At 39.3% G+C, this 26,981-nt stretch overlaps 1 long non-coding RNA gene across 4 annotated transcripts; it reads left to right on the forward strand.

Annotated features, from left to right (window-relative positions):
• Positions 1-43: 43 nt before the first annotated feature.
• Positions 44-26,981, forward strand: LOC147754932 (uncharacterized). 4 transcript variants are annotated; one of them, XR_015330466.1, is made up of 3 exons: positions 44-534; positions 24,787-24,891; positions 25,215-26,981. It is a non-coding gene; the product is annotated as an uncharacterized LOC147754932 (long non-coding RNA). The 4 variants fall into 4 exon arrangements; XR_015330469.1 differs by lacking the exon at positions 44-534 and adding an exon at positions 2,106-2,634; XR_015330468.1 differs by lacking the exon at positions 44-534 and adding an exon at positions 15,331-16,689.

The following is a 26,981-nucleotide window of genomic DNA, read 5'->3' on the forward strand; positions in this document are numbered from 1 at the left end:
AATATAAGTAAAAAGTTAAAAAATTAATTTGCATCCTATGAAAAGCCTTCAAGATAGCTACACTCATTCACCACTTAATTCTAACCTTACATTCATGCAAAGCTGTTTCGTTTTAGTGTTCTTATCTATAGAATAGAGATTAAATATTCTTTGAAAGCGTATTTTTGAGAACTCTTAGGGCGTGTTCGGACTACGCAAACCACCTGATGATACGAAACATCCATGTTTGACGGTAGGACCAAATGTAAAGCTCGACTTCTTTATTAATGAGATACATATAATAATATACAATGAGACACAACTCGAGCCATAAAGAAAAAGGTTCATTGAAAAGGCTGAAGTCTTTAGAGTTATATAGTGCCGTTAAGGTATTGCCCTCCTGAAAAAAGGAGATTAAATCGACATTTGATATCCAGCTATTTGCCGTGCAACTATATGACCCGCCCCGCTCTATCATGGAGTTATTATGATTTGTCAACTTCGCAGGCAGAAATCTCCACTAACCGATATGATGATCTTAGTAAAAACTTACAGGTATGTAATTGACTTATGCAGAGTAATTTTCAACGTACACTGCTTAGAGTTTAAAATTAGCCATCACAAAACACTAAGGCTGATGCGATATTCTGTCATCAATAGGACTCAATTTAAAATAATTTTATGAGACATAGATATATTAGAAAGTCATCCATTACTTACATGTTACTTAATATCTTTTGTAGGCGTTAGTTGTAGCTTCATAAGTACTTGTATAATTAAAACTGTAAGAGCTTTGGACATTAAATTACGGAGTACAAAGGCATTGTCCCAGAAGTATATTCACTGGTTGGATCATTTTATATGTCGAATTTTTACGTGTGCAATTTTTCTAATAACAGAAGTAATATGGTTATGCAGTTTAAACGGCCAAAAGTCTATCAGAAAAATGCCATGGAATCGTTTCTACCCATTTGCGCACTATGATCTCGCGTTATGACTAGAAGACAAAGCGAGCAGACTGAAGATGTTGAGTGTAATTTTTGAGAAAAATTTGAGCTAGGAGTATTGTTATACAAGAAAATGTCAGTACTGAATAATGCGTTAGTGATGTACTTAGATGATAACTTAGTGCGATGGCATTTTTGAACCCATCGCAACAGAGAGCATCGACCGCTTGCTTTTTAAAGGTGTAACTGGGACTTATTTTAGGGAGCCTTTTTGACTACTGAACATTATAATAGGCTTAAAATTCAGTACATTAAAAACACGCAACGGCTTCGCACCTTGACAGCATAATAAATGAGTTACCGCCGTCTACATCACCTGCAGCTGATAAGTATATATCTATATATAACTGAGTGACAAATTGTTCTTGTTCATATTTATATAAAATTTCAATGTTAAAGATTCTGCCGATATTGTATTTAAATATTTGGCTATTAATGCCTTTGAGCTCTCTATGGCTCTGTTCTTAAGTAATTGTTTATTGGTAAACGTTGGCTCAATTGCTTTCGGATACGTCCATCCGTACCTGTATCTATAACTACACTTCGCTTTTGCTTTTATTAATTTGGTGTTATGGCCTTAAACAATATATGCGATATTCGTTCTTAGAAGCAGTAGTTTAATGGAGCTGACCTGGAGGTATCTATAATAGAAGCTTTAGTATCTTCTGTCAACGTTGTTGTCCGTCGACTACTGCGTAAAGTACTACAAATAGTAATGAACCAGTCTGCTCAATAATGTTACCGAGAAACCTCGAAAAGCGCGTAATTGCGATTGATTACTGCAAGATCTCAACGTTTCCCAAAAATTTAAACAATTTGATTTCTCTCTACAGGACGTGGATAGGTTGTTCAGTCCATTATGATAAACATAATCGCTTATGGAAATATGCGTACATATATGTAACTTGTTTCACAAAAATGTTATTATTTCCGTGTCAGCATCTTACATCGGTTTTATAGCACAATCGGATAATGAAATCAAAGAGTTGTTCTTCATGCCTTAATAATTTTTCCCGTTAAAAAACGCGGTCGAATACGATGTTTTGCACAGCACTGTTCCTGTGATTGCGTAGTAAATAACGTGCTGCGTTGCTAAACTAGATTTGAATCGGGGCTTAAACATACTTTGTTCTAACCATCTGAGGCAATGCCTAACAGGTTAGGTATTGGGCATACAACACGGAAAAGCATTTGTCTTGATTTACATTTTTTCCTTGAGGAGGTCAGTTACCTAGCTATAAGTGTCCGAACAGGCGATACTGGGTAGGTGTGTGCTGCTGTGTGTTCCTACTGAGAAACACCGCTTCTCTATGTGTCGACCTATTGTTGACTACGTAAGATGGATGTTACCATCAGCTTACACTGAAAATCGATTTTCTATCGACGGGCCGACTGGCGACTTTCGAATTCGATCACGTCTTCTTAATTTAGTGCTGTGTTATATTGCTGATTATTTCAACCTACTGCTTGATAAGCGCGTGAGATGTACTGTTTGGTGCCCATTGTGGGGTAACGTTTCCAGCTTGCTGAGCATTTCCTAGTCTGGTCATCTCGCGTGAGTTTTCGACATTAAAGGATAATCAAGTGCATGGCGATGACAGGGGCACAATAACGTCTACTTGAGACATATTATGAGAGTCACGCTAGGGTAAGTTCACATGCGAATGAACGAACTCACCGCTGGACACTTGAAGGCGCTTTGAGCATTAAGCTTCTTTGGTTCATAAAACTTCATTTGGTCACGCGCAATTAACAAAGAGGAAGTGGAAAAGAAAGCGTAGCAAAGGTGCGACCGATGATTGAACGAAATAAAGAAATAGGTCCGAGTGCTTTGGGGTGCTGCAAGGTTGTTACATACGACAGGTGTTTAACATGAGACCGGACCCAGTTCGGTCGTCTGTGTGCCATAAAGTAAGGACCCTAAATTTGTATCGTAAAAACTAACTACGCCAAAAAAATTGAATCAAAATCCGTAAAGGAACAACATATTAATCATGCCTTTGCCGGTTATAATGTCCATAAATGTGGCTACAATTTCTATAAATTTTGGCACATATAGTGGGACACCGCTAAAGCTACTTTAGTGCTGTAGAATATTACGAGTAGACGAGCGGTACTTTGAAAGTTCCCCTCGCTTTAAGCATGACTAATTTGTGATATTATATACAATAAGTTCGAAAAAGTTATTCGAATATTTTATATATACACAAATCAGTATCTGTATCTATTGTACAGATATAAAATGAAGACTCTCAAGGTGTCAAAAGATTGCGACCCCACCCTATATATATACATATATGTGCATACATATATATACATGTGTGTGTTAGTGTTTGTGCATGTATGGCGCTATGCTAATTTACATGTGCGTGCACATATGCAGCCAAGTGGCTGTTTTTAGATGTTTGTTTATAATTCAAGGATCCCCTCATAACACAACGGCTTCATCTATGTAAGCACATCCGACGGCGACGGTCTAAACAAAGTGAAGGAATGGAATTATATATGCTACATCACCTTATCCATGGGAGTTCTCGTCTACAGAGTGCATTTGAGCGGTAATAAGAAGCCCAAAACAGATCGACCCTGTAACGAATGACTTGTCTTGAAACTTCTGTAAATGTTGATGGCCTTTTGGGTTTTGATAGAAGCTAGTACTGGTGTGAAGATATCGTCCTAAAAGTCGATGTTAACGTAAGTCTGTTTCAATAACGTAGATGTTTTTTCAAACTTAATTTAGCATCATGGGATCTAGAGACTGCTCTGTTGCCGCTGTAACAACAATTTTCGCTGTATTTTTAACGGAAACAGCACCTGTGTCTTTGTGTCTACGCGATTATTGCAGAATCTATGTATAGATTTGTATTAAAACACCCAAAAACTAACAAACCATGAACTCATACTTGAAGAAGTTTCTATGTAGTTCCTTTCATTCAACTTGAAATAAATTTACCTAATAGCTAGTATGAAATATCATTGCGACCGCTTATTGGATTGAACTGCCGTACGCGCCTGATAGAAGAGGACCCTTGTAGAGTACAACTTGTATTATTACGGAAAAACTGTTGTTCTCCATGAACCTCCATGCTTAACCTGATCTACAATAACAATAAATAAGACAGTCTTCTGCTTATGAGTAATGGTGGCCACGAAATTACGTAACTGCATTTCGATTCTCGGTGGGCGAGTTCCCAAACGATTCTGTCCTTAGCCAAAACATGGATCACATGATTTACCTCGTATTTATCTTGGTGAAACTTTCGTTTCAATAGTTATTTTCGAAAGCGAAAAAAGTCGAAACCGTCTCTTCTTGTAGGGCAATTTAGTTCAGCCAGTTTCTTCCTGGCCAAACAACCGAAGGTAACAGTGCGGCCATAAAGGTGTTTTACGCAGCAAAGCTATATGATTTCGGTCGCTCTTTACCTTACAATAGCTTTTCTCGATTCGCCGCGGTTCTGGACATTACTGAAAAGGTGCAGCATAAGAATCCAAACCAAATATAGGAACTATGCTCTTTCTTTCATTATTTTCTTTATCCGAACATATCGCATTAATATTAGCCGATGTTTACTTAGGTGTTTTCTCTACAGAACGGTAATATGGCGGGTTATAAGGATGGATATTATATAGGGCAAATCCTATCTGCTATTTAAACTGTTCCGACCAACGACAAAAGGCTTGTAAAAGTCTACAGTGGAAGTCTAATATGGAAAGCTTAATACAATATGTGGTTGCTTTCATAGAAAATCGTTGATTGCAAATTTATTATACGTAAAGGCTGTTAGTTCTATTTCAGTAACAACTCAGCTGATATTTACATATTAAACGCTTAGGTAAGATAGCTTTAATGTAGCATCATTCACACATATGTTATGGTCGTTACCGTATTTTTATAGAGTCTCTACAAAAGATGCCAATGAATTTAATTGTTTTATGGTTGTATGTTGTAGGGCTTTTGCACAGTTGTGCTTATAAGCCAATTACAGAAAGGGCCATTAAGTAGTAAGTAAGTACATTAACTTTTTTTAAGCTTGTTCCTGCTGTCTCTTGACATAGTCTTTGTGAGCTAAACAAATAATGTCGATATTGAGAATAGACCAAAGAATCTACATCTGAAGACAACGTAATAGACTCCAGTAAACGTTAAACCAAAAGTATTCTTTACTTGAAAAATATTAACTATGTAGTCGTTGACGAATACGTAAATATCACCGATATTATTATATAGCGAGTTGTAAAACGAAATACTTCTGTTACCCAGGAGGAGCCCCGAGACCTATAACTTCTGTAAATGCCTATTTAGGCATGGTTGGAAAACATCTTTATAGATAATGTTAAAAGAATTTAACACCTAAATACCGAGCAGCTTTACAACGAATCCGTTCGGAGTGAAAAAAGACAAGTTCAATTTTTAAGCGGAAAAAATAAATGGATTTCTTGCATTTGGAAGGCTCAAAGACAAATGAGTTGTACTAGACGTTCCTTTTATGTATGAAAGTCTTCTATTTCATTTATTTTACAATCTGATCTAATTTACTATTCAAACGAAAACCTCTTTTTAAACAAAAAAAGTAGAATAAGCGCAAACATAACGCTGCACTGCAACAAAATAGCATTTACAGTATATACAGGCTGAAAAACTTGGAGCATTTGTCACTGAGAATGGTCTGCTAAAGGTACGTAGTAAAATCATACCTTATAGGAAAGGGTAATTAATTCTATCGTGGATTAATATAAACTTTCAAAATGAATAAGAATTAAAGTTTGCAATTGCTTCAAAGCAAAATTCCCGTCAATCACCTATTATATTTTGCATCATATGGCTATGCCTGAAGCTTAATTAGTTGTGACCGTGTGAACTGCTAAACTGCTACGATTGTAATTTCGGCGTATTTCGAACATGTTCTGTTTTCGGTACTGCCCAGGACAAATAAAGCAAGGACGTTATAACCTTCATCGCGGAAACAAATAGAAAGAGAAAGGTCTGCGAAAGATAGGCTCCAGCCATCAGCTTTTCTGTAATCATGTTTCATGAAACCAAACGAATTGAAGTTCTGTGATACTAACTAGACACCGATATATGCCTTTAGACGTGTAAAATGATTGCAAAATGGATACGTTTTTTATACAAGGGAACGGTTATCCCATAATGAAATGAAGGTCCACCAAGCATGTTCCGCTAGCTTGGATGTTAAAATTTCTCTAAGATTGCAAACCCTGCTTGCATTTTACGAACAGTTTATGTAGGAAGTACAAATTAACGTTATGGTAATTAGTGATTTCTGGTTATAATATTATAGACAGCAAGTTTTGGAATAGTCTATCGATACAAAAATGGTTGTAAAAAAACCCTGTGGACCGTTACATTTTTTCTAGGGATCACGACACTTGGTGGACGCTGATATACTATAACTATCGCCATAGATACAATTAGACACAATTAGTAAAACAAAAGGGAACTTAATTTCTATTGAGCGCCCTATATGAGCCTATCGTCTAGTTGTCCAGACAAGGTCTGATGCGATTACTGAATGGCAAAAGACACAGATCCATGAAACCTGCCAAGCAGTCATTAGGGCTGATAAGGTGTCTTGAACGAGTCATTAATAGCTATAGGCAGGCGAAGATAAGTAATAGGTATGGAATCTTCTTCTATTGCGATCGATAGTGACCCGTTCTTCCTATCATTGCGTAGGAGGTGGCAATAAATTTCAAGTATCCGACGTAAGCAAAGCAAAATTGTCTACTAAAGATGACATCGGTTGCACACATCATTGATTGTTATATATGCATAAGATAGTGTTTCTGTACCCAACACTAGAGTTATTACTGTGTAATTAACCTATCGGGATTTGACAGGTCCTTCGCCAAATTTTTTTACGTGTGCGCTTACTAAACCGACGGGGCAGCACTTCTAAAGAGTTGCGACCAGGTGGCCGCACATAACAAGAAAGATAACAGAGCAATGTTTTCTCAATATATCTTATTGAAGGATTCCATTCGATAATCACAAGGACAGCGACGATCTGCACAGTCGATCTTAACTGCAAGACTCTATTTAAGTGGCCTTTGTTAGGGTGTTCCTGAAAGATCGTGTTGGCGGATGGTGCTTTGCAAACGCTCAAGGTTTCATTCCGACGAACTGCATCGGCTCGCGGTCAGGTGTAAAAAACTTTGGAAACCGCTTGCTAAACTTTGCCGCCCGATGAATGAATTTGCCCTGGGGTCAAACTACGCATTAACATTGTCGACTAATATATCAGATGAAAAGTGACATTCTGTGATGTAATTTGGTAAATCGGATGCATGGCAAGTAGTTTAGTGGGTTTGTCTGTAACAAGAGAAAGATTCTTCCCGCAGCTAGTATTTCTATAAAATCCCATTTCTGTGTCCCTGAAACGCTTGTTTTGTAATTCCGATCCGAGGCTTTTCCTTGTATTAATAATGTTCGGTTCGTTCTGATAATTTCTTTGAAAGCGTTTCTAATAATTTCAACGTGAGCGTCAAATAGCAGCATACGCTTGTTGCTCTATACGGTTGAATCTAGGCAAAACAGGCCTTGCATATATATTTATGCTAGAAACAGGTTGCAGTAGATGAAACGTATGCAGAGAAAAATTCAACATAGTACACAAACATAAACGAATACAGCTCTATTCTTTATGTTCGATTTACTCTCACGTATATTCTGCTATTGTCGAATAACAACTTCGTATAGTACGCTCCCATTTGGTACTGACGGGATATTTCTTCAAGGCGTTACTCGTCGTTACTTTCTAAAGAGGTCTACTCTATCCATAATAACCGTTTTGTCAATGACATTATACAGATGTGAATTTAACCACTTCTAGAAATCTCTTATACAATGTTATCTGCGTTTATTTCGGGTTCGGCTTTTAGAGTTGAACATTTATTGCTGTTTAAGCTATGTGGCTAGGTGTTTTCGAGGGGTGCGCGTCCGAGGAACAAAGTATTACACAAGTGAAACAGGTCATTATTGTTAGATACAACGATGACCGCTAGGTTGTTTGCTATGACCTATACCCGTATCTACTGAGTCGAAACCGTATCGATGGTTATTTTTACTTAATCAAAAATTATTCTATGGGCGCCGTTTAATAACATAAATAGTGTGCGACATTCTCACATAATCGCATTGCGTTCATTTTATCTAGCGGCTTGTTGCTCAAGCAGCTGCATTTCTAGCTGGAGCAAAGCGTATCAGGGAAACAATTGGAAAATCAAAAACCAGACATTTTATTGCCTGTCACTATCAATGGATAAACGTATCAAAACGAAACGAGAGGTCAGCTGCCGACAGAACCGCTGCACGCCATCACATGCCAGAGCTGCACTTTTACAGGGCCCGATAAGCCAAATCTAATAGCATTTCTCGTTTGTCGGCGCCAGTTCAAAGGACATCGATAGCCGTTGGTACAGATCACAGAATCGACATTGTAGAGGACAAGTCGATAAGTTAAAGATGCTGACACATTACTATAATCAGTGTAATAGGGAAGACTGTTAGAAACTTGAAATCATTATGTGTTTCGTTAATTGCCAACTGCTGGCATACTCCAAGACAATGAGCCTAGTTTAGTTCAAATCATACTTTGTTAAGGACCTTCATTCAGAAAAAAGGCCGAGCTATTGCAGCCCTGCCTAAACTGCTTAACATTCTGTGTGTCATGTTAAGCAGGTAATAGTTAATATAATAATAACCCCTAAGGTATTGTTTTATGCATTAATCAGTTGGTGGAGTTCAAAACCGATTTATATCTCAATCAATGCCCTACTTTTAGGCATAGTATTACTGAACGTTCGTTTATTCTTCCTGTTCGTATATTTATACATTATTATCGTTGAATCCCAAGGTATCTAGCTATTATGTCGAGTTTATCGCCATTACTTTAACGTTGCCTTAGGTAGTTATGATTGTTACGACCAAACAACAACCATATTTCATTAGACCTAGAGGTAATTGGCGTTTTGTTTACGGTGCAATCAACCGTGGATATTGTAAGCTGGATTGGAACAACACCCTAACCTTGTCCTCGTGCCCATTAAACTTAACGAAACCTGGCTATAGCCGTTTGAGGCAATGCCTAAGAGCACTCGTACCGTACATAGAACTCGAAATACGTATTTTACCACGCGCTAGTCTATAGTGACTTTATCGAAATAGGTCAGCCTTTTTTACTGTTTTTTTTCTTTTTTTTTTTTTGCTTACCTAGTTTATTGCTAATAGCCGACTTCGGCTGCCAAACAAATTTTCATTCATCTGAGACTCTCTCACCTAGTGGATTCAAGACGAAGTTCGAGAACTCGTTGTCAAACTCGATTTGCTTTAAGCCTTGACATGAATTGTGGCATGCTTAGCCTATCTGTCAGAGAGAAGATAAACTGAGAGAGCGCCCTAAAACTGTCAGGCAACCATCGTGAATAGGATGAGAAGGAAAAGAAATGCAAGTTTTTTCAAATCGTTTTTTTGTCTACTGCTAACAGACTACATAGAAACGAGCTGTAGCTTGCCAACCCAAAAATGATGAGTTTTTCAATGAAATTTGTATAAGAAGGGGGCTGCCAGGTAAGAAAAACACTGTATGCCAGTTTTAATAGTTCGGGCAACATTTACATAACTTGTGAAAATGCCAGGTGTGTCTTGGGTGGGCCAGATGCCAATGTTAGCACTGACGCATCTTCCGAACTTGTACAAGTCGTGCGCCTACACTCGAAAGCTGAATGCTATATAAAACTGCTCACTGGAGAGACTCGTAGCACAAGCATGAACGTGTGATGCTGACAAAAACTTATGTACCCGAACAAAACAGAGGTTGACATTGTTTCTTGTTATTTTATCATACGCGATTCGCTTATCCTTGTCTGCGACGACTCACATTTCGCACATCCTCACCTTTAAAAGTCCCCTTCACTTTGATCAACACGCGCACCAAATGGAGACGTCTTGTAGGCAGTATATAATGAAAATATTAGCTTAACGCACACGCCATAGTAATGGCGCAGTGACCATGTCTATAACGGTAGGAAAGCATTATAAGTAATAGAATAATTTCTATATATATAAAAATTGCGGTTTACAGCTGGAACACAAGTTCTCGCGTTATGCGAACCTTCAGCCAATTCAATTTAGGCGAAGTGTCAAGCAGAATGAGCATCGAGTTTATTTACTGATGAATATTTAATTACACTAGGAAAAACTGGATTTAAATTGGGCGGGTTTGGAATAGGAAAATTTCAGTGCTATAGAAACGATGGTTGTCTGTCTCCTGTTATTTTTGTAAAATCTACAGAATAATCTGTACAGTCACTTAAATAGACGCCAGATAATCAGGATATTGCGGAGGATGTTGTTTGTACACGTTTCGTATCCATATCATTCGTCATGAGTAATGTTTTCATTAAGGCAATTTGCATCTTATAGTGAGGATGATGATCTTTGCTTTCCCTGATTTTTACTCTTATGTATGACTGCCGTGCTTTCTACTATCAATGCTGGTATAATCGCCGCCTTGGGTATGGCCTTATGGTCATATTTGTCGTAACAATTCAGGCGCCTGTAAAGTGTAAGACATCCTTGTGGACAGACTTAGGATAAGCCGATCGTGTCACGTTGTCGACAGTAATGTATAGTTTTACAAAATATATATAGAAGTTTGCAAACCAGGTCAAAAGCACTACATTTAAGCAAGTCATTAATACATTATGGTGAATAGCTGTCGTAATGTGTTATGTTGAAAAAGTTCAAGATGGCAACATACGGAACAGTTTTTGGAATGGCGGACGGCTCGTAAACATATTCTTCCCTCTCCGCAGTTTGGATAATTCTCTATAACTATCTATAAACAAACAGCATATACATGTAACACGCGCAAAGGCACGACTCGGCGTTAGGAGAAACCATATACTGCACAATCTTTATCTGAACTTTTTTCTTTTTCAGCGACTCTGTTTTTTTTTAATGTCATATGAGGACATGAAAACTGTTTCCAATGAAATACGTTACATAATGTCATTATGAATATACCTAAGCTCAGCATGAGTTTGATTTGTAATTAAGTAAATATTCTGAAGGAACCGGCTTCGAGATCAAATTTTAATTAATTAACTCATTTATCCCTCATTAACCAGCTATGCATTGTCTTCCAAGAAGTAAATGAGGTTACATCGAAGCGCTAATGTATTATTCAACTCAACGGCTTCCTCATGAATGCGCAACCACACGAATGTCGGGTTGTAAAGAAAAGCGGAATTATCAGCGTTGTTCCTAATTGTCAATGACATTTTGGCTCATCATATTCAAAATAATCCATTGTCAAACGATAAACGGGTCTGCCTGAGATCTCGATAAATCAAAAATATCACTAGGAACAGCAGGAGTTCCTTTTCTTGCACTATCTGTACAATACAATACAATACTCAATGTTGCATATTAATTCACGTTTTTTGAAGATTTTTTAAAGTTGTGCTGAGTTTGTAACTAATGTATCATACATTCTGTGTGCGCCTTAGACAGGTGTCGCACTAAATCTAAGTAAATCATGACAAACGAAGATTTTTCAAAGTCTTCTTAAGTACGCGCGCCATCAAGTCTCCACCGAAACGCTGCCTAAAAGTCTGTTTATACTCGAGATACAGTGGCAGTTTTTGTTCGTCCACGATGTACATACTACGCTTGCTCTCGATCACAGTTGACGGTTTTGAGTTATTTCTGCTGAGACTACCTACCCTAAATAAGCTTCATGAGAGAGGAACTAAGATCTGTTATTGATCACGGAACACCAGCTTGACTACTAAACACAGCTTCCGTATGACGTATAGGTTGCTCCGAACATTGCGCCGTGCTACCTAAGAATCACAAAATGGACTCCCTAAACGTACAGTTGTATCGTATTGTTATTGTAATCGTTCATAGAGTCCATGGCCAATTACCAGCTAAACGACAGGGCATCATTATGAGGAACATCTTCATTTCGTTTACTACAGTCGTGGCGCTCACAGAGAATAACTAAGCTTTCATTTATGCTCAGCCCAACCACATGGAATTAAATCTCTTTGCTGAAAGTTATCAGGACGTAAACTAATTACGTAGAGTAGGTGATTTGCGTGCTACTAGCGTTCGTGTCTATTTCATTCTTGGTATTTTGCAGTCATTACATTTGCGTTTTTCACTCAAGGTTTTTTTAAAAACATCGCTTTATTATTGATTACCCACACAAGAGGAATCATGCTTACCTATTTACTTTTTCATTTTCATTTGCTAGGTAGTAACGAGAACAACTTGCTTCAAAAAACTTTTTGTCGACATCTGACAACTTCGACCTTGTGTAGTGCCACGCTTCCGTGTTCGCTGCTTTTTTCCCTAGGCACAATGATTCTTGATCTGGCCTTTGATTTGGCATGATTCTACTGTGATGTAAAGGATATTGGAGTGAACAAGCACACTGGTTTTGTTCGCGTTAGGCATCCGAGACCGAGCTGACCTGGTAAACACTGGTAACCAGTAATTCAACATCCAATTTGAAGGTTCCAGTCTGTTCTCATCGTGTCCGGGAAGCAGCGATCGACCGAGCCTGAACATGCATTGGTGTTCGTATGGTTTCATTCGTGGGTTGCCTCTTTGATGCTAAATCGCGAGCAGTTCTAGCGGACACATCACGCTTGAGCACGGGAAAGCAGTCGTAGAAAAACATCGAGCTAAAGCTAAAGCGTCCAAACGGCACCAACCATTCTGAAATGGGGCAAGGTGCCTAACGGGAAGCATGACGGGTATAGCTTTTTGCATAATGATTTGAACACATACGGTGTGAATTGTTAACTATGTCGATTCACATACAGATCAAAACTCTCCAGTCTAGTGCGACCTTCAACATCTGAGCCATAAACGGATATTTCCGGGCCTGATGCACCACTCCGAAGTGGTGGAGACTTCGGTCGTTGCTTAGTTTCAGCTCATTATACATTCTATGTGTGCTTGAAGCATCGAACGTGGACTAACTACGTGTTATAGCAGCTGAAAATGCTAAATTATTATATTTTGTGTGACGAAAATCATCGTTGTCTTGAACAAGAATCGAGTCAGCGATTTCTTATGTGGAAACACTCCGACCAGAGAAAGACCTATTAAGAAGACTAACTGTGGTTAATGGCGCAAACCGAGTAGCTAATATTCTACCAAGTATGTACAACAGTCTGACAAAAAACGAAGTTGGTGAGTGAGTCGGCGTGGGTCAGCACACATAAACGCCTTCGATACTTCTTCACTTAGCCTTTGCGTCGCTTTATAGCTCCGATATCGAGTTAACCAAAGGAAGTCGTGAAAAAGATGTCAAGCTCATCTTATTGTCCACAGGCAAGGTCGTTTGCTTTGGGTACTGCATTAAATGGCCATATAGCAAAAGAAATATCGTCAAATTCTTTGGACATAGCGGTGCTGCATTAGATCGGCTAAGAACAAAAGTTAGAATCATATATAGGTGTTCGTATAACAAACATTCCAGATCGATCTCCGAAGTTTACCGTAAGTAATATGTTCGCTTTAAGTTTAACAGTATGATTGAGCCTCATTTAGTAGTTAAGCATGTCATTGATTATTAATAACGTTTTGGTTTAAACAAATAATTAAATTTGGTTGGTATAAACAAATAATTAACCAGATCATTTATCTGCGTGAACCTATGCATTACAATAAGAGAGATATCTTTGCCGTACAATTATTCACGGTTATTATTAGCCCGCTGTTGTGGTCTTAATAAACCAGCTTTCAGGAGAATCGAAAAAATCAACTCGGCTTCTGGCGCCATACCGAAATACGAATTTATGACCTGCATACGAAGGTCATTGATATACGCACTGGGTCTTGTTCGCTTTCATCAACTGCATGATTCTAATACAAACGGCATAAACCACATTCGGCCGTTTTTTGTCACCACCGAATTTCAGTATGTTGCGCGTACTTAATTTCTGTTTAGCCGTTCCTGCATGTACGCTCAGGCGGGTACGCTTCTAACTACTGGAAAATTTTGATTGCATTTAAGCCCGATCTGGCCCTTCCACAAGTGGATAGGAAGTTACGGTGGCAGGCAAACAGAAACATCAGAGCGACAGGTTCCCTTGAAGGTCTACAAGTTCCACTACCGGCATCCCGCTCTCGGCGAACCTGATCCTGCACCTAATAGTGTATTTGTAATGCCTTCGTCTTCTCCAAGGACCACAAAACAGGCCATCATTTAGGACACCCTAATGAAGACTGCTGCACGGCTCTCCAATTAGAAAAACAACCGCTACTGTTTTGCGCGTTTACCGGTTTTAGCGATGCTTTATTAGGAAAGATAGTGAAATTACTGTTCCAGCAGTAAACTGCAATAGGAGAGAGAGCGAGACGTGGTAATAAATTATTCATCCGGTAATATGAAAGTATTTTCGAACAACAGGTCAGCAGCAGGAGCATTCTTAAAGTCGAAGTATCGTTTTTACGAGACTAAGGGCATGGAACATGTGCAATTGCAAAAGGCACCTCCTGACACCTATTCATTGCTTATATATATATATATATATATATATATATTCAGTCTGCTGAATGCATGACTTTATACTATGAGCCCGCAGTTATCGAAATTGATGAAAATATCTATGACCCCAACGATGCAAGGCGGATAGCTTTTCCCCTTACCTTTTATCCGTTTAATGTCGACGCGGTGGCCTGAACGGGTGAATCACCGCAACTTGTATTTTCTGTTTTATTTAACGATGTCATAGATTGAAATAGCTAAGTTTTTCCTCTTTTTTATTCCTGCCTATCGCGTCAATAACCAGTTGCATGTTTACGGAACGTCTGGGTCGACAACGCAACATCGCAAACTACATTTCATTATTTTAGGCTAGGACAGATGAAAAAGGTGTTGTCATCTGGTCCTTAAAGAATAATAAATCTGTATTTCCGTGCCAAAAAACCGAAGAGGAATGGTAAACGTAAGATAATGGCTCACAATAGAAAAATAATATGTCAACAGATACCAAATGACACTCAGTGTTTGGCATTGGTATCACGTCATAAATTGTAAGGCCAAAGCGTCTGTCCTTTTGCCATATATGACGCGTAGTTTAGCTGACTACGGACAACTGTAAATCCCTCGACTGGAACTACGAAAAGTTATTTGCTGCGATCAATTTTAATAGAAGCTATGATCTGATACTATTTTCGTGTAAAGGCTGGGCTTAGGAACATGCGTGCCGCATACATTCAGACGTGTATGCAAATGCAAACAACACACACAGAAGTTTCCTATAACGTTCGACCAATCATGGCAAGGGTGCTTCATTTAAAAACGAAACATAATTTAGTATTTGAAGAGTCATTATTATGGGCCATACAGAACAAGTCGGTACAGAATAAGAACGCCACTTACATAGGCTACCACATAAGTCAAACAAGGTCCACACGGTAAAAGGGAGCTTTCTATATAAACTGCATGTCGGTTCTTACAGGTGAACGCTTTTTCCTCTGCGTCAAATGAACTCTGCTGAAAACTGAGGCCTGATGCGCGCGCTCATTCAAAAACAACTTTTTCAAATTGCCATCTAAAATGATTAGACAGAGCCATAAGACTGAAGGTTGGCATACCCTTAGGACAAATTGCGTTCCACTCCCATTCGCGGCCGTCTACAGATTTTAATTTGGACCTTAACACAACTGTAAACGCAGAGCGGAATAACGAATCTAGTTAACTAGGCGGTGGGTATTTGAATTTCTTCTAAATAGATTAATTGAAGCATGTTTCTTAACTTAATACAGCACAAGGTATTCAGTCAATTCAAAATACTACCTGATCAAACAGTCACAGTGACCCAAGCAGATATACAGATGTTTTACGGGCAGACATAGAACAAGTGGCAATATTCAGTTGACCGCTTTATCCTGACAGCCCTGCTACCATCCCACGTGAATATCAAGTGGTTGTTAATGCTATTATTGCAGATTTTATTAACAATATGCCTACACGGAACTGTATTGGTTTGTACACGACCTGATTGGGACAAAATACCTAATGACTCCAAATACAACGACGTTACGCCTAAATCAACTCGACAGGCAAACATTTTCGTCTCATAGGGTCGGTACACACTTAGCGGGCAATTACTGTACACGAAGGTAGATACGTTAGGTTTACTTATAATAAATTACACCATCATCTTCACCCTCAAACTGGCCGCTAATGTTTACAAGACTCTGTAAAAGAATGCCATAGATTCAATGCAGATGATTCTTTAAAGTCCAACAAATATTTATTAAGATGATTACCTTCTAAAATGATCTCACTATGGATTGCCAAGTCGTTTCGAAGCAGTTGGGCATTTTGATCTAGTCGTCTTGAGCTGAGATACCGTATGCTAGTATAAGTATTGTACGCGTATGCCACCAAGTGACGTCTGCTCCCTCTTCCATCGGCATACAATGCTATCGTTCCTCACTATGTTTCTCCTTTTTTTTTTTTTTTTTAATTTAAAATCCGGCAGCTTTCACTTCAGCTAAAATTGACCGCAAACGATAGTGCGCTCCTGTTATTACACGTTCGTCCTGGCAAGCCTTTCTTTTAATCGGCACTGCTCGTGGCGTCTGCTACAAATAAAGACTACTTTATTTGCAAATCTTCTTCGTGGGCCAATGAAAAGCGGGATCTTTCAAGTAAGCAGCTAATTATGTTTATTCTAACATCGACAGCTTGAAGACTATAGCCTGAAACTAATTACTTTTCGTAAAATACGTACATCTTAGAAGCTATTCGCTATTGCTGTACCTTTTCAATAGCCGGATCTCGCATTTAACGTATAACAACGCATTGGCTACTGAGAATTTCTCGTGAGCAGCACGGTGGAACCGCCACGTGCATGTCTATATGAGTTCGTCATTGAGATCGAACAAGATCGCTCCTCGCTTCACTTGAAAACTATACAAACGAAAGCACCTTCTTCTTAGTTAATCGTTCTACATCATTTCGCTCATTTCTACACGTTCGAAATAAAACAGAACCTATCAAAAAGTTTTATGTGTTTGACATTGATCACATGGCCAACTGCTGTTGAGACGAATGTCGACCTTGTATTGGTTGTTCATGTTATAGCGTATTCTGCCTTTCGGATTTAGGTTTGATAATAACAATGATGTTAATCATATAACTGTTTTGTTTTGATTTTCCTCTCTGTTGACACTATTGACAATAAAATAAGGGTGGTCATCTGCCATGACGGCCTATAGCTCTCAAGCTCTTCCACTAGCTACGATTTCTTTTCTCTATAGAGCCTAGTAGCACTTATTGGAATAGATGTTCCAATCAGTCAGCGGTCCCAGCAATGTAGTTAGGTTGCTGGGGAGCGAACGTGTTGAGGCAGTGCTAGTTACCGATATTACGGCGTGATACGAGTTGCTTCCCCATACTTGATTTTCGATAGCGAAGTTATATATATTTAGCTGCCTCATCTATATAATTATTGCAGTTTTTTTTGTTGTTGTTTAACTCTATTGGACACCCCTTTCCCCTTTATTAAGGTTAACCAATACGACTAGCTTTTAGGGCTTGAAACGATATTCGGGTTGATGTATTTTCGTCAGAGTTGAAAACAGTTCCAGACCGACGCGGGTCTGTGTTTCGGGTTTGTTCGATGACACAGGTAGACTCACCTAACAGTCCGATCCGGCGGAACACAATGATGCAATAGCGAAACAATGATTTTTTGGTAAATAAAAGCGCAGCCTTTATATTAGCAATAGGGCCAAAGTTTGCGTCCTACGCTGTACGAAAACCTACTACCCTCCTTAGCATGTAACGATGTCGGCTGTAAAACAAACATTGACGTTACACTTATAGGCTAATTATTTATCGTACAGAACAGTCTCCGGCCAATGTTGTATGATTCCAGTCTTCGAATATGCTAATGACATGTCTATGCTAAGACAACATTAAGACTTGATGGTTACTGGTAAGGGAATCTAAATCACAAGGCATAGCGTCTCGAAATCGGACTTCATCGAAGATTTCAGCTGCTGCCTTCGAGCGTCGACCTAGCACAATCAAAATCAGCCAAGATCTGGATATCCATTGGAAGTTGCGCGTATAGATCTGCCAGCGATTTCACTGAGATTGCCATCGACCTACGCCTTGAGCAGCTGGTCCGGTTATTTATTTATCATTGTATCTGCGTGTCACCGCTGTCCACGCCAGAAGCATACGCTGCCTAATTTCGACAGTGAATCGTCTCTCCATATGCTAATTTCAACTCTCGTATTTTGTCAATTATGCGATGAATGTTAGCTTGCCACTTGGGTCCATTGTTGCAGGTTTTGTAAGTAAATCGTTTCCTGTATCCTACTGTCAGTTACGTTTCTCACTCAGCGTTCAGGAAGTCGCAGAATTAACTCGAAAGTGAGATTTTACGCTACATGTCACTGTGAATGGACTGAGACGTAGACAAATGTTGTTAAATACATTTGCACGAAAATAACCTGTAACCTGTTTACTGGATCGATCAAAAACAAAATCGGTTACAGTTATATACGAACGCCGTTGACACGGTAGACTTTAATTCTCTGATGCAATTTACATTTAACAAATAGAAGTGAACAGAGACATGTTAGTGAAAAAAGTAGCCTTTAGAGCCAGCGTCAATAGTGTCATCACACGGTGTATTTTACGTCTGCCCGTGTTCGAGTCCGAGCGTTGGCCACCTCGGTTTTTAAATATTTTAAGCGTTTCTCTGACCCTCTATCTTTGTTTGTTTATCGAATAAACTTTGTTGCATTGGGAGATGTCCTGCTTTCATAGCAAATGAGTTCAACGTGCATTAAAGAGCATCAGATGACTAACAAAAAAAACGTACTATTCAGCTGGCCCTAAAAGTGTCCCTTACTGTTAGAAAAATAAGAACTAGCAACTGGTGGTACGAGTGCTTTCTTCTGGGACCTATATTTTTTCATTTGTACAGCGTCCTCACAATCTGTTTATGTATTGTCCCTTTCTTTTTTGACACAGTGCTCGAAGTGGGCACGACTAGAAGGCCAGACCTGACAATCTTTTACACGTCTCGACCACAGGAACTCAGTTGAAAATAAAAAAAATATATTAATAATAACAAAAATATTATTAACTTGGTCTTATTTCTACGTATCCACGTACCCAACTCTCGATTAACCGAAACGCGATATTATCCTTGCCTCTTTTTTGTTTCTATTCCTTAGTATATGTATATCCAATATTGATGACGAAACAACTTTCCACTTTGATGGATAGCTGATCACAGATGAATAATGATTAGCAGCAATAATTAATAATTATCTTGTTCCTATTAATTATACTGCAACGTGATTCGGCCACTGCACCAATGGGAAAATAAATAACATTTTTCTGTGCGTAATTTTCATACTGCGTGCCTGTCTTTCTGCTGCGCGAATTTTCTCAAAGTTCCGTCCATTCGAAAACGCACGACAACCTCTACGTAGAGCTTTTCTGAGTCGGTAACATTTATGCCGCCTGATCGCACTGCTCATCGGTGTATATATATATAGAGAGAGAGAGAGAGTGAGTGAGAAAAAGTGAGAGAGAATCAAGACACATAGGTTTCGTCGTTGTAGAGGCAGTTATAATAAGTCATGGTAAAAAAAAAAGAAGCGGCAAGACGACAACGTGCGCCAGCTACCCGCTAGCAGTTTATACGCACAGTAACGCTATCACTGCACCACTCATAATTATCCACTAATAATAAAACCGCAATGCTGGCCAGATGTCAAGCGGTCTTGCCACACACTGCACATATTTCTGCATCCTTCGTACCGCCTCGTCTCCGTTACGGCTCCAGCACCGTTAGCATCAGCTGTACGCTTCTCACTAGGAACGACTGGGGTAACAGCCGACAGGCCACCGCTAGAAGCCTCACCACCCCTAGAGTCGACATCATTGTATGTTACTTGTCACGTCGCAGACACGCCGTTCAGTCAGGTATGTCCTCGGCAGAATCGGGTAGGCGGACACACCCGACTTAGGAAAAAGTCCCCCGTCATTCTACTTCGTTGCCCCGACTTCGTTTCGCAACGCGTAACTATGTTCGATAGATTCGCGCAGTGCTATTGTCGTCGGCTGCCTGTCGGGCTCCACGAGTTCTGCGAGCGCTGACAAATAATAGAGACGGTACTGCCGGCACTGATAATTGCACCAGTTTCACGGCGGATGACAGCTACACGGCTCGGCCGCGTGGAAAACCGCAAATCTGCCACAAATTGTACGCCACCAGTCCAACACTATTTTCGCTGTCGACGGATCCGCGCTTCTGAGAGCGCGTTCGAAAATCAGCAGTAGCGGCGGTAATATGAGTACACTATTTGACAACAATTGCCTGCACGACCCGCGGCCTACGTTAGTTTAGCGAGTACGATAGCGAGTCATCGTCTTCGTGTGCTTCTGCTGTTATCATAGCTGCTGTGACTGTTCATACTGCTGCCTCGGCAGCCGCTGCAGCTGCTATTGCCATTTCCATTCGTTGCTCCTGCTGATTGCTGCCACCCCTGAAGGCTGCTGCTACTGTTGATGTCAAGCGCATGTAACGAAAGTCCTGCAAGTTCCCTCCCTATACTAAGGCTGCCTTTCAGCCTGATGGTATTTCGCCTGTGTGCTGTTCAGCCTCGTAAATGCTGCTGCTGATACTACTACTTACAGCGCCATGTTATCCATCGCTTGTTGGAGTTTTGTTCGTTCGGTTAGCCGTTGGTCGTTCACCGTGCACATGAAGTTCAGCTGGTCCCTTTCGATGGGGTAAATGTAACCCGAGCGCATCCCGCTCCCCCTTGTTTGCTGTAACTCCTCTTCGGTAGCACCCGCTTTTCATCCCTATTTGCCCTTCCCTGTCTACTCCCACCTCCATAGTGGTCTTGTAGATCGAAACCCGAACCCCGTTCGGTGCCACATTACCCCTTCCTCATTCCCCGAATGAGCGCGCCGCCGCCACGGGTACTCAAGCTGCACCATACCATATACCCGATCGCAGCTGCTGTTGCCGCCGCCTCTGCCGCTGCTGGCGTGTTGTACACAAAGAGACGCAAAGTGGAGAGGGCAGAAGCTCCAACCAGTAGAAGCAGAGGGTACACGCAAAGGCCCCCATGCTACCTTTGCTGTGCAAATCTGGTCGTTGTCTAGTGTGGCATGGTCCGCACTGCTGTGTCGTTTTGCGAGCTAAAATGGAGTTCGTCGCAGCAGCGGCTGCGCGAGTCCGGGTCAGGTCGTCTGTCCGCAAGGCACTGCGAGTATACCGGATTTTGCCACTGAGGCCTTAAGCCTGCAGCCTGCGACCCTGACCTGCTGAATCACCAGGGCACCACTCACGAACACCGATTTCAAAGCAGGACGCGGTAGAGATAATGGTCGACGTGGCCGCCATAACGAGCATCACACAGTACCGGCACAGTTTTCGCTAACAATCGTTTTATCATAGCGGTGGTGGCTCGAGTTACTATTCATTGGCAAGAGTGATGGGTATACAGTGTGCACACAATCTAGCGGAGTCCACACTACGAACGACTGCTCAAAAAGCTTGGAAATAGCCGACATAGTCACGTAATATTACAATCTATTTTCCTAAAGCTAATAATGCAAAAATAGCTATACCCGGACCGAATAGGTGACATTCTTGTTGAGAAAATAGGTTAAATGATTAACCCAGACTGAACGGGGACAACATTCGAAAACATAATAAAATGATTGAATAGTTCTTAAAATATAAATAATGACATGATAAGAAGAACGCATTAAATACGTGCCGTCATTTCGAGTCCATCGTTTGTAGCAAATAAATTGATGTCGTGAATCTTAGATGGCGTCAGTAGACAGCAAGAGTTGATAAGATGATGACAAACTTATAATGATATTATTAGGACTAAAGAGCTTAATAAAAACGAATATCAATTCCTATCGGTAATAATCTCGGACCTAACGTTTACGTTAGGAGACATTAGGTTGTTTGTTTACTGCGAAAATTCGTCGACATCTTTTTCGTCCTTCACGGTATCCAAACAAGTACTGGTTTAAATTGAGGACATTATAGATATGAGTAGCGACCGAACCGTAGATTTCTTCTACAACAATAACAACAACCCTGCTCTTGAGTCTGCGCGAATATAAACGCTTACGCAAGGATTTTTGTCACGCAATTAGGAGTCCGTTAGCACCCAGAATATAACAAGAAATCGATAAGTGTTCTCGGTAAGATCCGCCACTGCAACGCCCTTAATTCTATTTCATAGATGCCTCTAAGTGCCAATTGCCCATTCAGTGTTCCCTAATCGGACGCCCGTCGTCTCGTACTCGAACGAAAGTACAAATTGAGAATTTTTTATTAGTGCATTAATATCTGAAGATGCTGATCATGCGCTGTGCTGGGTCAACTAAATGCGTCTAAGCTGCTCTTCAAGAGCCAATTTTCGTTCAGTAGACGTTAAAGATATTAAAGATATAGTTAGTAAGCCATTTGCAAATCTAAACAATGACAAACAGGTAAAAGGCTCTAGAGAAATGAAGAACTGATTTTTATGTAGGAGAAGCGATGAACCGACCAAGATTGCTTTTTAGAAGGATTACATTGGTAGAAAAACTACTTGGCCCTGGATTAAGTTCTATAGGTCGAAGGATATAGCCATTTCGTAGTTCGAAAAAAGACAAACTTCAATAAACAATCTTGTCTCAATTTAGTGAATATTGCACACATCAACGCTAAACGTCCAAAAACTTCCTCAAATACATGCGTTGGCGTTTTCGACCCAAATGTCATGATTCAAATTGGTGTTGTTTGAGTAGCGGTAAAACTTTCTTTTGAGATTAATAAAAGTTGTACTGCACGAAACATTAAGACCTTTGCCAAACAACATGACGGAAAAGTAGCAATTAAGTCATCGTTGCTTTGAACGAACGCGTTACTATTTGAGAAGGAACTTCGATACGTGTAGTTAATTAATTGAGGGAAATTTTATACAGGTTAAAAGCGATTTTTCACTAGCACTCCAATGAGCCACGGTCAAGTAACAAGTATTCGTTGGGTTATACGCTTAGTATACGTAATTAATGCTTCTTTCTGATCTCATGCTATAGAGTCATATACGGAAAGTGGTATGATTATTTTTTCCTACCTCAAATAAGTCGCTACTTAGTTAGTTGAGACTTCGTATGTTAGCGAAAACGTACCGCGAACGACTAAAGATTAACACAAGATAACTAACAGAATCGATCTTTTTGGGTATAAGTCATCTCCACACGCCATTGGTCATTAGTACCGTAACATATATCTGCGTAAGCTCGATGATATATTGCTTATGCTAATTTTCAGTACCAACGTTAAGACTGCCTACAGCCTGCAATAGCGCATCTCAAACGATACCTTTGCTAAGGATTAGTATTGCGTAGAGTTATGCTCAAAACCTTAATGTTTACGTGGATAAGGTATCAAACCACGAGTAGCTTGGCAGAAAGAAAGTCATGCCAAACAATTGATAGCCTTTATACTACACAAAGGGAAACCAGTTCGCGGTAATTTAGATTTATCATATAACAATAACTGCGTCAAAAAGCGAGATTTCGTGCCGGAAAAAAATAATTTTTTCTTCAAACAATACATTAGCGGACAGAAAATTTAAGCCCGGATGAAAAAGGCGTTCACCCGGGTCGGAATCAAATAGAAGCCTGTTTGTGAGCTGGGTATCTTCCAAGCGTGTCAGCCTCTTCTTCAAAGACAAAGGTTTTGTTATAGTCTTAAATAAGCTAAGTTTACAACAAGATGTCATTTTCGTTTATTCAGCTGTACGCTAAAACACTTAGAATGCTGACAGGCATACAGCTGGGAACATGCACTAACCAAAGGGTACCGAAATCGTTTTCAATGTACCTATGTCCTATTTTGGTGGCATAATCTTCTACATATTTCTATATGTTAATTAGCACAGCTGAAATAGTACTTCTTATTTTTTACGTAGATTATAAAATTTGCCCCGTATTTTTTTGTGGGTACTAAATTAATGGATCAGTTTAGGATCTCTCGGTCTTCTACTGAGCGTAAAATATCTTATTTAAGCGAACTGATCAAATATCAGTAGGCCATTCGTAGAACAGAAAAAGAAAACCAATCAAACTCAGTTGTTCTAGCTCTCTGATGTAGAGAAAAACTGATAAGTATCATATCGTAGACCGGGTTAGTGGATCTGAATAGATCATAGGCACGCAGATGATCTTTGATTTCCTTGCCTTTCAGAGCATCAAAAGGTCACTGAGGTACGAAGAACACATGCTCGATACGTGAATAAAAGTCTGTCATCATAGTCTGTCATGGTACTTCGCCATTGATTCTAGCTGCAGCTGGTAGAACTTGTACAGAAACGTATTTAAAGCTGACTAAATACTTGCAATCGATTTTTTCAAAATACTTATTATTTCTATGGCTGCGCGAAAGGTCGCCGTAGCGTCTGCTCTCATGATGAGATTTATCTTAGTTATGCGGTATGTGTAAAATTACAGACCCGTAATGAACTTCTCTATGTAGTCTCGTATATAAAAAAAATGCAAAAAAAATTGGTTAGAAGCTGCAATGGAAAATAGATAAAGTGAGTGATTTTAACTGAAAGATCTCAAACACTTCGCTAATAAACGCTGTAGATTAAATTTAGAAACAACAAACATCTACGAAATATATAATAACCCTAATTTCTAGGCGTGCTATAATGTCATGAGTAACCTAATTCACTTATTTTTGCATTTAGATCATGTCCCCATTCTGAGCGGTAAGGAACACACCCATCTAGCAAACCAATAAAAGCTGTTTCAAAAAGCCAACGTGACTGAAACGGCCGACAAACACTCATACGGTAAGTAGACAGTACGTAGCTGAGTCCTTCTAGGGGGTATTGATCTTTGTGCGCCATCTACGTTCACAGTTTACCATACTATTTTGGTTCTCGGTTGTTTAATCGAGCACCGTTCTATTTGTGTTTTTTGCAGCAAGCGTGTGAAGAAAGATATAATTTTTATTTTCTCCAGATGGAACAATGATCTCAAACAAATGTGGTCAGTAAATTATGAATTTTATGAAAAATATGAACAAGCGTTTAGTAAACGAAGCTACAGAAACTACTTATTCTCATTTTAATGTATAAATTCATGGAAAAGTTTTGATCAAAATTTGATTCAGTGCACTATTGAAGCTTCCCGCTGTCACGATCTACGCTAGCACCTCTTCCGACTGCCATAAATGAACGTGCAGACCTTTGACTGCTACCGCAAATCTTCTCGAATTGGCAACTAACAGAGACCGGAAAGGACGATCCCCAACTCTTGCCTGTGTACTACTGATACCTCTTCATAGTACTTTTTTAAGGTCCTTATTTGAAGGTTCGATATTGTTATTTAAGTTCTACATCGTTTTAGGATAGTTAGCATGAAGGATAGGTATTTCTATATATAGGAAAGGCAAAAAGGGGCCAAAAAAGATTAAACTTTGTATGGAAATTTATCGCGCTTTGTTTGTATGTGTATGGATCATTATGTGATAAGATATATTTTGATATAACTACGTGTAAATTAATGTAGTGTGGAAGCTTTGGTTTATAACTAGTCTTAAATTAATCCTATTTCTTTCTATTTGGTCCTGTTTTCATGATATATTGCGCGTTTGAATAATTTTTTTGGGATCTATATACGTATAAAAATCATTAAAATGACAGTAATAACAAACTGTCTGATTATACTATTATTGGTAATGGCACATACTTATTAGTCGGGTGATAATCAGAAAATTATATCGTCATACAAATGCATAATGTCCTACTTTAGCTCGGTAAATGTGCACCTGATTGGGTAATGTATACAATAACAATTATTGTTGGTGTCAGACTCTGCTCTTTAAATCACCCGAACAGACTGAGTTTCTAAGTAGTTATGACTGTCATCTTATATATTTTGCTGATATCTATTTACATGGTAATCATATATATGTATAAGGTCGGGCCATTTAAATTCGAACAAAATTTGGCGAGCTGCTCGCCATAGCAAGTATACGTTTAGCCGCTATTCTTGCGGCTAGAAGGAAACCAGTTCATCCAAGAACAAAACAGTAAATCAATAAAAAGTTGTTCGGTGCATCGGTTTCGGAATATGAGCAAAGCTCAGCTAGTACCCAATGTGTCGTCGCGGAAAAAGCTGCTCCCGACCGAAGTTGTAAATTTTCTTTTTTGTCAGAAATCGAGGTTTACGTTATTACGAGCTTTCACATAGTTCTTGAAAAATACAAGCAAGGTTCTCAGGAGGCAAACTGGAAGATTTTCAATACAATTTAGATTTCATTTGAAAATTAGTCAAAGTTGTCCTAAAAATCATGTTTACACCCTGGATCTTAGGAATTACTAATAGGCCTCAAAGAAAGATATCAATAGTTGGGTTGTCTAGATAAGCTCCAACACTTGGTTCTTTAGGGACTTTCTGTATTGTGTCGCATCTTTTCGACTTTTTGTTTGTTTTGAATTCTTCCCTTTTTTGGGAACCTTAGCTTATTATTAGTCCAAAACTCAATTTCGTTGGACTTTTAGTATGTAGTGTATTCGAGATACATTTTAGCGAATTTGCACCTACCAATATCGTTCGACGCACAGTTCTCATCAAAAAGTTTTTTGTAGAATGAAGGAGAAGTAACTGGAAAGGGACTATGGAGTGGTTTAAACGCTAACCCGAAAATGTAATTGTGATAAATGATGGTTATATCGAATAAATACGACTTCTAGCGTATGTGCATTGAAATGTGTTGATATTTAGATACAATCTCTGAAACAAGCTAGAAGAAGAGGTCTGGATTTAGATACATAACGCTGTATATATACGATAAGTTTGGGAGGAATTTCCTAGCCTAGAAAATATGAAAACTTCCGTAGAGTTTTCAGTGTAAAATATCGGAAAACGTACTATA

The sequence above is a fragment of the Varroa destructor genome, unplaced genomic scaffold (genome assembly GCF_002443255.2).
Source record: "Varroa destructor unplaced genomic scaffold, Vdes_3.0 BEIS01000006.1, whole genome shotgun sequence".
NCBI lineage: Eukaryota > Metazoa > Arthropoda > Arachnida > Mesostigmata > Varroidae > Varroa > Varroa destructor.